This window comes from Chaetodon trifascialis, chromosome 16 (genome assembly GCF_039877785.1).
Source record: "Chaetodon trifascialis isolate fChaTrf1 chromosome 16, fChaTrf1.hap1, whole genome shotgun sequence".
NCBI classification, from domain to species: Eukaryota; Metazoa; Chordata; class Actinopteri; order Chaetodontiformes; family Chaetodontidae; genus Chaetodon; species Chaetodon trifascialis.
In genome coordinates this window covers 5,326,311-5,339,072 of record NC_092071.1, presented here as the reverse complement: position 1 = coordinate 5,339,072, position 12,762 = coordinate 5,326,311, and positions in this window count along the sequence as shown.

The following is a 12,762-nucleotide window of genomic DNA, read 5'->3' as shown; positions in this document are numbered from 1 at the left end:
CCTCCATAAAATACCCCCACTAAAAACATGCAAGAAGATCACCACCTGACCAATGATGAAGAAAGAGAATTGGGTCCCCAGGTGCCGGTCAGATGGCAGCCCACCGCTCCTGGTCTGCTGTGGAGGAAGGACGACCAGAATGGGTTAAAGGTGGAGGAAAAAGTTCACCAGTGCATGGCATGTGTGTGCATGTGGATGTGTTGTGTGACCAATAAAGGAGATTGTCCCTCCGTTTCTTCTCTTTATAAAACTACCTTTACTTTTTTAAATGCTAACATTGCACTTTTTAATGCGAGCGAACATCGTTTTAATTCTATTGCCAACTTTATTCTTTTTAATGCTAACATTACACTTTTTTATACTACCATTACACTTTAATGCTAACATTATTCTTAATACTAAGGTTACTCTTTTTTTATGCTAACATTTTAACGCTTATGACAACAAATGTAACTTATCAGGTCTTGATAGGGTCTCCCATCGATGCTCTATGGAGAAACTACAGAGTCAAAATGTGCTCCTGTCTGATGTCTGCGCTGATGAGGACTGGATCAATAAATCAGATCACCTGAGGTGAGTTTCACTTTAACTGATATCTACTGTTATATGCTTATGTCTCTCTCCTGCTTGATTTTCATGAGGTACAATTTTGTTAAGGCAAAGTGCTTTCATGGATGTAGGATGCACATGTGGGATATTTTTAACCTGATGCAAAAAAAAAAAAAAAAAAACCTTTAATTGATCCACAATAAGAAAAAAAGTCTTCTGCCACGTTTGAACAGTAAATGAGTGTAAATGGGAAGCAAGAAGTGAAAGAGTGTTTTTATGGCTGAGGCCTGGCAGCTCTGCTCCCTGTGTGAGCTGCGATGTGCCAATGAGGAACAACATCCTTGGCTGTTATCGCAGAGGTCAAATGTTCAGCTGGCAGCCAGTCAGAGGCCAGTAAAAACCATGTTGAAGACGTTGCTGCAATCCTGGAAAATATTACCACTGAATTTATGTAACCTACGAGGTCAAATTTTTGACCTCATGATTTGTAATATTATAGGTCAATACAACCCCCTTTCACTTTTTTTTTATGGACTTAATACTTTTTTCTTATTTTTTTAATCAATCTGTCCTTGCAAGAAGCTACACAGGCCACACACACACACACACACACACACACACACACACACACACACACACACAGTCAAACAGTCAGTGTGTGTTTGAGAAGAGATTCCTCCAATCAATGACAGCGTAACAATGTGACAGGCGGCAGCCATTTCAGGGCGCAGGTCATCTCTCCAAAACAAAATGGTTGACAGCTCAACAGCACCGTGACGACCTTGAACACATCCCTCAGGCTGGACGTTTAAGTTTGACTTTACCAAAGAAGTAACGTCCAAATAATCAAACCTGACGTGCTGAAGATGAAAAGTTTGGTTGCTGTAAGAGTCACGTTAAACGCCTCTCCTACATCACATTAAGTCTGTTTTTTAGCAATCAAAGATGTTTACTACATCATCTTTGTCAGCAGAGCCAATAATTAGAGCAAATAAAAGGAAAAGACAATAAAGCGAGCAAATAACTGTCACCTCTCGCCATGTCCATAAACGCTTAGGGAATCGTCTCCAGCAGCAGCTCATCCAGACTTATACAGCCGCGTGTTTATGGGCCATTTTACCATAAACTTTCATTTACAATATACTTACAGCCCCTAATACGCCCCTGTATTGGCCACATTGATTGTGGATAAACAGTGGAGTTGTAAAGGTGCAGTGCTGGAACGGTAGTGCGCAGTAAAGGCCAGATAATACTGAAGACATGACGGGGACTACTGGTATTCCCCCAAAACAGCTCTGTAAAACATGGCTGATCTTTAATGAGGTTTGGCCTGTGTCACTGATGGCATGCGTTACACTGCCTTTATAAATGATGAAGTAGTTAATCAGAGAGGTCGTGAATGAATACACACACACACACACACACACACACAAACAGGATAAAAAAAAACATAAAATAACAAAATGACCCAAAATATAAAAAAAAAAAAAATCTAGAAAAAAACAACAGAATTACATACAATTATATATAAAAAACAACCTGACAGATGAATAAAAAAGGTTGTCAATAAATACAGAAAGACACACAATGAGGATATAAAAATAAAATTTTAAAAAGTACAACAAAAATCCATATAAAAAAATCAAAAAACATAATCTATACATTTTAGATAAATGATATACGGAATAATTTTTATATAACACAAAGAAATAGTGGTTGAAATAATAAAATTATGCATATTCTTAATGAGGTCTGGTCCGTGTCTTTGATTAATTAGAATAGAAAATAGAAATAATTAGAATTTTAGAGATAAAACTTATGGCAAAATTTAGCTCATTTGGTCTGTAAAATTGATAAATAAATACCACCTAATTAAACATTGAAAATATCTGTGACTACAGACTTTTTTTTTTTTTTTTTACAAAGTCAAAGATTTAATTATCACATTTTCTGGCGTGTTTCTGTTAAAAGTTGTTTTACAGCAGCAGTGTATTCAGGTGAAACAAGGAGTTTATGAACAGACTGATTACAGTCTATCAGTCAGACAGATTGTTGTCTCCAATTACAGCTCATCATACAGTAAACTGCTGCAGCTCCATTAATCTACATCAGCTGGACAACACACACACACACACACACACACACTTAAGTTTTTCCCCTTATCAGCTGAACAATTTCAATTAAGTGAAGTTTATATTATTGTAGTAACACGATTCATTGTTATTCATTATTATTTTACTGCCTTTAATGTGTGTATGAGTGCACCTCATAAGGAAGCAGCATGTCAGTACTGTTTTCACTTTGGTGCTTTATTGCAAGACGTCACACATTTCCGATTCTTGACATTATTATTACTATTATTTTTATTATACATTATTTCTGAGGTCCTACAAACATATATATAAAAACTAGATAAATGAAATAAGCAAAGTGCTAAAAAGGCAGTTCTGTGGCTTCCAGAGAATTCTTGTCATGAGATCATTGGAACCAAACTACTCTGAAATTCGGGGAATATTTTCAAAATTTGGATTCATGTTTGTGGAATTTCCAGAGGATTAAAACCAAAAAATTACATTGATACGATATAGAAGATGTCAAAACCGTCATCATCACCTTCTCATGTGAGGCTTTGGGCTGAAGATATTTCCTACAATGCAGTTCAGATGCTTTTTTTGGCTTAATTGTCGGCTGCTGTGGAAACACGAAAGAAGAAGCTTCTGTCAAGAGGGGACAATGTCCCGTGTTGTGTCCTCTCAGGACCAGAGGCCATAAACACTGTATGCATGTAAAGTGATGAATAACATAACGATCAGCAACACCTGACAGCCAGCACGATGAACCGCTTGATTTCACAGTATTGTCAGAAAATGTCCCGCTTTCCCCTCTCAGATATGTTAGCCTATTGATTAGTGTTAGCTAGCTCCTTCATTAGCTCAGTTAACATTGCAACCACAACGGTTCATCTATATGCAGTGATGTAAACAAATGGACTAAACTGCACTAAACTAAATGATGCACTTAACTTGGCTCTCACCATTCTTGTGTCCACAAGCTTCTTGTATCTGTTTTCTAACAAAGAACCAAATATTTTGGAACACAGGTGTTCACCTTTTGTGCTGATGATTCAACCGGGAGAGTTTCCACCAGGTATATCATGTATCTTTACACACAGTTTGAAGCTCCCACTGATTCAGTCATAACTGCTTAGAATTGAATATCAGAAGTCACATTCAGTCACTCTGAATGCTCTCTGACCTGCTTGTACCTGCAGTTTACAAAAACCAGTTGTGTGTGCATGCGTGTGTGTGAGTGGGTGTGTGCGAGTGTGTGTCCTGCCCGCCTTACCTTCCCCCTCATTAACCTTCGTCCTGGTGATAGTGTGAGGCGTTTCGACACGACGGACGTTGCAGAACCCTGATTCCCCTCCAAGTTCATGTTTGGCAGCAGCAGAAGAGGACAGATACGCGTCTTTGTCTTCTTAGTTTTCTGCTGCCGCCGGTAGAATCACAACACACAGAGCTGCACACGTCTGCAAGCTCGTTGTTGAGCAACAGTCCGACCACACTTACAGTCATTTATCTTTCTTTGACTCTTCTTCAGACTCATGTAGTTTTTAAATATGAATTAAATGCATACAAAAAACTAGTTATTACTTTAAAAACACAGGAAAGGTTGACATTTGCTTTTCATTATCATGGAAAGAGGGCAACACGGTGGCGCAGCAGGTAGTGCGCCTGCCTCACAGCAAGAAAGGTCGCCGGTTCGGGCCGGGCCTTTCTGTGTGAAGTTTGCATGTTCTTCCCGTGCATGCGTGGGTACTCCGGCTTCCTGCCACAGACCAAAAACATGCTCATTAGGTTAATTGGTGAATCAATTATCCTTAGGTGTGAGTGTGAGCATGAATGGTTGTCTGTCTTGTTTGTTGCCCTGCGATCGACTGGCGACCGGTCCAGGGTGTCCCCCGCCTCTCGCCCGTTGACAGCTGGGATAGGCTCCAGCCCCCCGCAACCCCGAAAGGGATAGTCGGTATAGATGATGAATGAATGAATTATCATGGAAAGAAGAGCAGCCAGTTCCATTTTTTTGTTAGAAAAGTAACTGTAACTAAAATTATATTGTATTTTTAAATAGCCTAACAAAAATAACATGTTTGCTTGTTTTTTCCCCTTTTTCTTTTACTTTATTCTGAATCCAAATAAAAGTCTTAGTCTTACTCTTCTATTTGTTTCAGCTCTACAGTATGTGTCTTCCTTCCTGGCCTGCAGGTTCTTAAGCGCAGTCAATAGCTAACCAATGAAAAAGTAAAAGGAAGTCACATTGCGCCATCAACTCTATTATAGATTTATGTGATTCTCATGTCCTCAATATGACCCCAATCAAGTTATAAATTTATGTATGACGGCAGCAAACACAGAAGCAGGAAATCTGTTTGAAATGCAGAAATGAAGATGTTGTGTTGTTGTTGTTGTTCCCTCTGAAACATCCATGCATTTTTGAGAGAGCGTGCTCCTGATTTCCAGAGTTTATAGTACTATAGAACTAATTATTTTCTCAATTATTCGATTCAAGTCATTTTATTTATACAGTCCAATATCACATATCCCATATTTCCCTGAGGGGCTGTACAGTTTACAGAGCTTATGACATCCTGTACTCTGGTTTAAACTAAAAACTCACCAACAACCTGTTTAACTCGGAAGAAAATGGAAAACCAACTAGGAAGAGCAATGGAAAAGGGATCCCTCTTTTAGGAGGACATGCTGTTGTTGTAACATTGAATTGTTTTGTGGTTAAAATGTCAAAAAAATAGCAAACAACCTTTTTGATTTCCTTCAAGTGACGCCTTCAAATGTTTGGTTTTGTCTGACCTACAGTCCAAAATCCAAAGCACTCAGTTTACTATCAGGTATGACAAAGAAGAACAACAAATCTGCACCTTTTCTTTTTTTTTTTCGGGACATTTTTGTTTTAAAAAATTACAAAGGTCTGATCTTAAAATAGCAAATTTTCTGCAAATCAACGAATCAATGATTCTGATCATCTGTTTTCAGTGAATTTTAATTTATCAAACAGGACTGAAGTTCAAGAACACACACACACACACACACACACACACACACACACACACACACACACACACACACACACACACACACACACACACACACACACACCCATCCCTGCGTATAATGTTGCAAATGAGTTGATTTATGTATGTTTCCTATGTATGATTAGCGCTCTCTCTCTCTCTCTCTCTCTCTCTCTCTCTCTCTCTCTCTCTCTCTCTCTCAATCACACACACTCACACACACTCATACACATCAAAGCAGCCGCTGCCTGCTGTGTTTCAGTCTGTAAGGCTCCACAGACCAGAAACAGTCATCTTGCTGTAATCTGTGTGTGTGTGTGTGTGTGTGTGTGTGTGTATGTGTGTGTGCGTGCGTGTGTGTGTGTGTGTGTGTGTGTGTGTGTGTGTGTGTGTGTGTGTGTGTCACTGTTTGCCTTGCAATAATCCAATAATTTGACCTTTCACACCTGCAGATTGGTGACACTTTAACAGCCCTTTAACCTGTGTCTTACTTCACTCCTGTGTTCGCCCGTGGGTCAAAGGTCGCGACCCAGAGATGACCGAGGCAGACACACCTCTGAGCATGCTAAAAATGCTAATTCTCCTAAAGCATGCTAACGACAGGGGCAGCCGGCCCGTCTCTTCCTGGCTCCTGCTTCCCGCCATTGTTTACCCACACTGCGCCCGTGAATTGTGACACCAGGCCGGTCTGTGAGACAGAAACAGAGAATGTGAATGAGACAGAGGAAGAACACGAGAACAAGAGAGAGGAAGAGGAAAAACAAACTCAAAATAAAAAGACAAAAGATGCTAAATGTTTAACTTCACCAGTATATAATATGCACTCAGTTGCTACTTGCAGAGACATGCAGAGAGGTGTTTCAAATATTTTGTCCACCTTCAGTGATATAAATGGGGTAAAATAAAGCACAACTCAACAGCAGCACAAATTACTGCCTCCAAAATGACCATAACGTTGAGACTTAAGTTTATTTTGGTCCATAAATAATTACACAAACAATTTGAGACAGAAGAGAAGAAAACAACAAGCACCTAAAGAGGCGATGACATCCAACATAACAGGACAGGAGAAAACAATATGCCAAAAAGATATTGACTGAAAAGCTGTCAATATTCATTTTTTTGCTCTGTGTTTGGTCTCCACCATCTCCTGAGGGGAACATCTGGCTGTTTAGCTGCTATTAATAAAGTAAATCTTAAATGATCCACTGTGTCGTCATTGCTGAGCAGGAGTTTGGTTAACCAGAGCTTCTTCTCTGAAAACAGGTGCCTGATAGCAGCCCTGAGCGGCTGTTTTTTAGGTCCCCAGTGCCTTGAGCTAAATGCCAACATGCCACAACATCATTAAGAATAATGAGAACGGTATGAAGAGGTCAGTAAATCTCATTTTTGATAATCGTCAGGTATATCTGGGTCGCTTACGGGCCAGTCGATGTGTTTTAAACATGTGAGTGACAGGAACACTCTCCTCTTTTACGACCCTGAGAGATGAACAGAGCTGGAGGAGGCTGTAAAGGTTAATCATTTTAAAAACACACACACGTAGCAGTGTACAGTTGACGAGGTGTCATGGTTCTCATGGCTTTATGGCGTGGATGTGTGTGAATGCGTCTATAAATGCTGCAGGTAAACACGAGGACGCCGTCAGTGACGAGCTGATGAGTGATTTCTTCAAAAAATATGCCTGATGAAGAGCTCAGCGGTGGGAAAAATGACACACTGTCTGTTCTTATTGTCGCCATAATGGACGATTTCACCTCGAGCTGCAGTCAGCTTCACTTCCTGTATCAGTGATGTGACAGCAGTATTCAGACTGTTTACTTCATTATAAGTACTAATACCACACTGTACAAATACATCAATCTCAATCTGTATCAGTCTTAACATCAAGCTCTCTTTAATACAAACTTTAGTGTATGACATGAGAAATAATTGATCACTGGATTGGATTGATTGATAATTTTTTATTTTTTTTAATTTTTTTTTTATATTGGCTTTACTTCCTCTTCCTCTTGACTTTGCCACAAACTGGCCTATATCAAATATGTAATGAAGGTGAGAAAATGAAATGACCATAAAAACATAATATAAATATAAAATGTAAAACATTTTAAATGCTTAAAATAAGGGACTATTTCATGTTTGATGTTATACTGCTGAACAAGTAAGTTCACTCTGTTCGACAAAAGTCCTTCACAGACAAAGAAATGCACCCAGAAAGGTTGGAAATGTAAATAAAAACAGAACTCAGTTATTTGCAAAGAAACTGCTTTTACTGCCGACAAAGTGTTCCTGAGCTCATGTAGTGACATCTTTTATCCAATCATGTGTTCACAAAGTGGTGAACCTCACTCCATCCTCGCTGTGAACGACTGAGCCTTCATACCCAATCATGACACTATCACCTGTTACCAATCAACCTGTTTACCTGTGGAATGTTCCAAACAGGTGTTCTTGGAGCGTTCCACATCTTTCCCAGTCTTTAGTTGCTCCTGTCTCAACTTGTTTGAAACGTGTTGCTGCATCATCATTTGGCTTATATAATATGTTGTGTGACGGAGCGACAATGCTCGTGTGGAGCTGGCTTTGAGTTGAAATCATATGCAGCTTTTACCTGACTGGAGGCCTAATCAGAATAATTGAAAACACCTGTGAAGGCAGAGCTGCTTCCCACCAAAATGCACTGAATTGGAAATCTAAAGTAGCATAACATGGATATACTTCAATTAAGTGCAAGAACCTCAAAATTATATATTTTTCATTACCACTTGTTTTCAGGTGAAACAAGTTGTGAATGCAACATTAACATAAACATGAACAAACTTTTAAATTAATAAGTTGAACTTGTGAGCAAACTTCCAGTAAAGAGCTGGAGACCTGTGTGGACCGATGAGGAGGCTGTAACCTTCCTCACATTAACACAGGAAACTAAAAGAAACATGTGATTTTCATCGTGGTTTCCATCGTTTGGGCTTTGACAGGTGCTCTTTTAATGACGCCAGTGTCCTCTTCTTCTGCAGTTGTTAATGATGCCGCCTGGAGAATTAGCTCCTCCTGCTGTTCATCTCCACCAACCAGTGAACTCACATTCACACAGCAGGAGTGGACAGAAACAATCCCTCAGCCATGTTTTCTTTTGATGATCTTCTGGTATTTTGGTTTAAAGTTGTGCTACACTTCGATGTAAATCTGGCTATCGTTGCAAAAATATCCAATCTAGCTGCTTTAAGTTGAATAGTAGGCCTAGTAGGTACTAAATGTACTAGATTACATTCAACCACACCAGAAATTAGTGAGAAATTAGATAAAATGTTGGGTTTTATTCCACAGAGGTTTTTTTTTTTTTTTTCAAATAAACAAACAAGCACATGTCTGAAATCCATCATTGATTGTTTTATTACTGAGCATGTTTGGGAGGTTCGACTCCATTCTCACCTTGCTCATGGGCACTGTGCCGCAGGGATTTAAACCGGCAACCTTCCAGTACAAGCCTCCCTCCTGCCGGTCCCATGGTCCCCCTCTGCTGCCCTCCAGAAGAGTATTTATCTGCATCTTTATGGATTTATGGTGGATTTATTGTTTTACACTGATGAGTATTTAGTTTAGTCTGCTGCAGTAAAATCACATAAAAGCCACAATAATTCTCATCACACACACGAGTATTTGTGTTTTCAAGTGTTTGATAGATGTTATATTGATGTTGCATAATGTGAACAGCACCTGGTGCAACTGCTTCTGTTCTTAATCAACAGAAACAAACTTTCTGTGGATTCATGTTTTTTTTTTTGGTATGAAATTAAACTTTTTACTCCGACTTCCAAGTTTAGCATAAAATAAAGGGTTACTTTTTTTTTAAACCCTTTTACTCATTTTTTTTTTCATCTGTTGTCTTCTTTCTTACAATGATGATAACAGCATGTTTTCTGTCCATAAAAGAGGTAAAGACTTTTTTAAATTGTGTTTTACATACTGAAATACTATAAATTACCATTAATTAGACTGGCATATTTAATGACTCTGACAGCATATTATATTCAACAAGTGAGAGTCTGAGCTGTGAGAGTTTTAAAATTAAAAGAGATGAATAAAATAAGCTTAAAAACACATTTTGACAGTGTGAAGAAAAGCAAAAAAAAAAAAAAAATGCTCTGTGTGGTTGCCTTTCATTTTTAGTGCTGCAGATCTTTTATTTAAAATGACCAAAAAAGAAACTTAAATCACGAAACAAAAGATGAATGAATGAAAAAAATGGAGGGAATGAAAAGTGGTGAAATGTGACATGAAGGCATATTAAACAATTCAGAAATGTTAGCAAGTTACAGTGAAATGAAAACTAAAATAATGAACTGACTTGTATTTTAAAGTCTTAATAACGAGGCCATGTTGATATGTTGAAGTGTTTGTACATTTGGATATTCATATGTTAGTGTAAAACTACTAAAAAAACAGAAACCTTTTTTTATATTCGTATATATATGTGTGTGTGTGTGTGTGTGTGTGTGTGTGTGTGTGTGTGTGTAGATTATATATTCATACACATTTTTATGTCACTTTTTAATAACCTATTAGTAACCCAATCTTTCTATGAATGAGTTAGTTTATCGTAAGATCCATAGAATGAACTATGATAAACAGAATGCAAACTTTTTAGGCATTAAAAATCATAATCAACCACCAATAAAGTGTATAATAATTAGGATTAATCCAGTGGCTCACTCCAGACTCAGGCCTGTTTCCACTTGAAAACACTGGCTGCTGATGTGTTGACGTTCACCATCACATTCTGGCATGCAAACACCACGTCCTATTCCTAATCATTATTTAAAGTATAATGTGTCAGACCGTGATCTGTATCTGTACATGGGATCACTGGTTAATGATCGTTCACAGAGACAGCAGATCCATCTAATCACTTAATCTTTGTTTCTTTTCCTTCATCTAACCTGAACAAAAATCTGTTTTTCAACAGACCGGACCAGGAAGGCAGTGTAACACAATTACTACAATAAAAACACTGCAAACAGCACAAAAAGGCACCTTTCAAATGTGGTTTGCACATACAGGTATGAGTTTTTCTCACAATTAAAATAAAGTAGACACAAGAGAAGAACGGCCCAACTGTAATGAGAGTAAGGAGATTTCTTCTAAATTAAGTTTAAAAAGGTACATGACAGAGAACAATGAAGAAAGACAGAGCAAAGAATCAAAGAGAGAAAGAACATTTCAAAAGAAGAGATAAGGAGGATTTCGTGTGTAAACTGGTTGTCCATCTTGTTTCTGCTGTCCCCTGTCACCTGTCTTCAGGTAAACCATTAACCAGCTAGCGGCCATAAAACTCCACTTTATGGAAAGTTTGATGATGGCAGTGGGTCATAAATACTGAAGCACTTTATTGCCTTTCTGGCTGTTGCTGCTCACCTTGACATAGTGTGTTTGTGAAAAAAAAAGAAAAAAAAAAAGGGTGGGGAGGTGGGGGGTTGAGTTTAACCCCAAAAACTTCAAACATAAGATGCTGCTGCTCCTTTTCTGCTCGCTTAGTTTAATTTTATTTCAAAATCAACTTAAAGTACACATCCTTAAAGCTGTATGCCATCTGGCGCATCATGTCCTGCATTATGTCTGTCCTATTTAAATTAATAAAACCAAATGGTTGTTACATTACAGAATGTGGTAGCATGTACCATTAGCTTGATAGCTGGTAAATTTGCTCTTTTCTTTTTCATTTTCAATTAAAATTTGGAAATGTTAATTATGAAGATAGTTTCAATTAATATAAGAAATGTTTAAAAGTTATGAACATACAGTAGTTTCTGTTTTGGAATAAAATTTTTCTTATCTCGCTAGCGAGTGATTGGGGATTAGCTTTAGCAATTTCTCAGGAAAGCTAATTCCCATTAGCTCTGAAGGGTTGCCTACATCTATGATTTTTCAGGCATTCCAGTAGATGTATTATTTTGCTCACTGATGGCGGCTTCCCTGTTGAAAAAATGGTTGAGCCTACCAAAGCTTTAAAGGGAGGATTAAGAATGAATGTGCCATCTTCCTAGATAGCTAATTAGCTAATTAGTAAGAAACAGCAATAGAAAAAATGCCACAGAAAAAGTGTGGATGAGTTGGACACAACTGCACACGTCGTCAACTTCGCAGAAGAGAAGGAGCAACGCTTAAATCTACGTTTGACAAACATTAGAGAAGTAATTTAACACTAAAGTTAAAGTTACTCAGTTATCAGTCTGTAATGGAAGATGTGTAGAGCTTCTGCTGTCCTAATATCAATGGGGAAACAGTCTGGAGTTTGTTGCTGCCACCTGGGTTTCAGACCAGGGAAAAGACTGTATTAGTTGAGTGTCATCTGCATAGCTGTGGTGAGAAAATCCACGTGAGTGAATAACAGAGTTGAGTGACTTGGTGCAAAGAAAGGAGGGGACACAGAGCAGAACCCTGAGGGACCTGCAGTGAGGCGACAAGGTTCAGTTCCCCTCTAAGTGTTGCCCTTGAGGATGGATGTGAACAGGTAGAGTGCATATTTATAGTGCATTCAATGTCATTTCTGTCAAGGCAGTTTGGGGATTTGTATTTGGAGGAGTGTCTTCTTTGTCACACCCTTCTGAAAATATAATAATATAATAAATAATAAATGTAACACAATCTGAGGACTAATAATAATAATAATAATAATAATAATAATAATAATAATAAAGTATCTCTCCTTGTGTTACTGCTGTGGGAAGCAGTGATCCTCTGATTTGTTCAGTTGGAAGTCACAGCTCACTGTGATGTTATTGACTGCTGCCACCTTGTGTTCAACAATGTAATAAACATTATAACAATCCAGCAATTATGAACCTCTGGCTTATGAAACTACTTGATAATGTCAATGATAACTAATTTTGTAACTGGTTCAATTCCAAATGTAATATAAAGTAAGAACAGCAATCTATAATGCAGAATAGATATATAGGAAACATCCAGAATACTGACATATTCAAGGACTACATAATTAGGTTTATTTAAGGAAGACCAAATTACAGTTTTCCAATTGCTACCTCACATTTCTCAAAAGGAGTTCACTTTATCAGTCAGTATCAGATGGTGTGGACTATACTGGATTGCTTTTTCTTGCT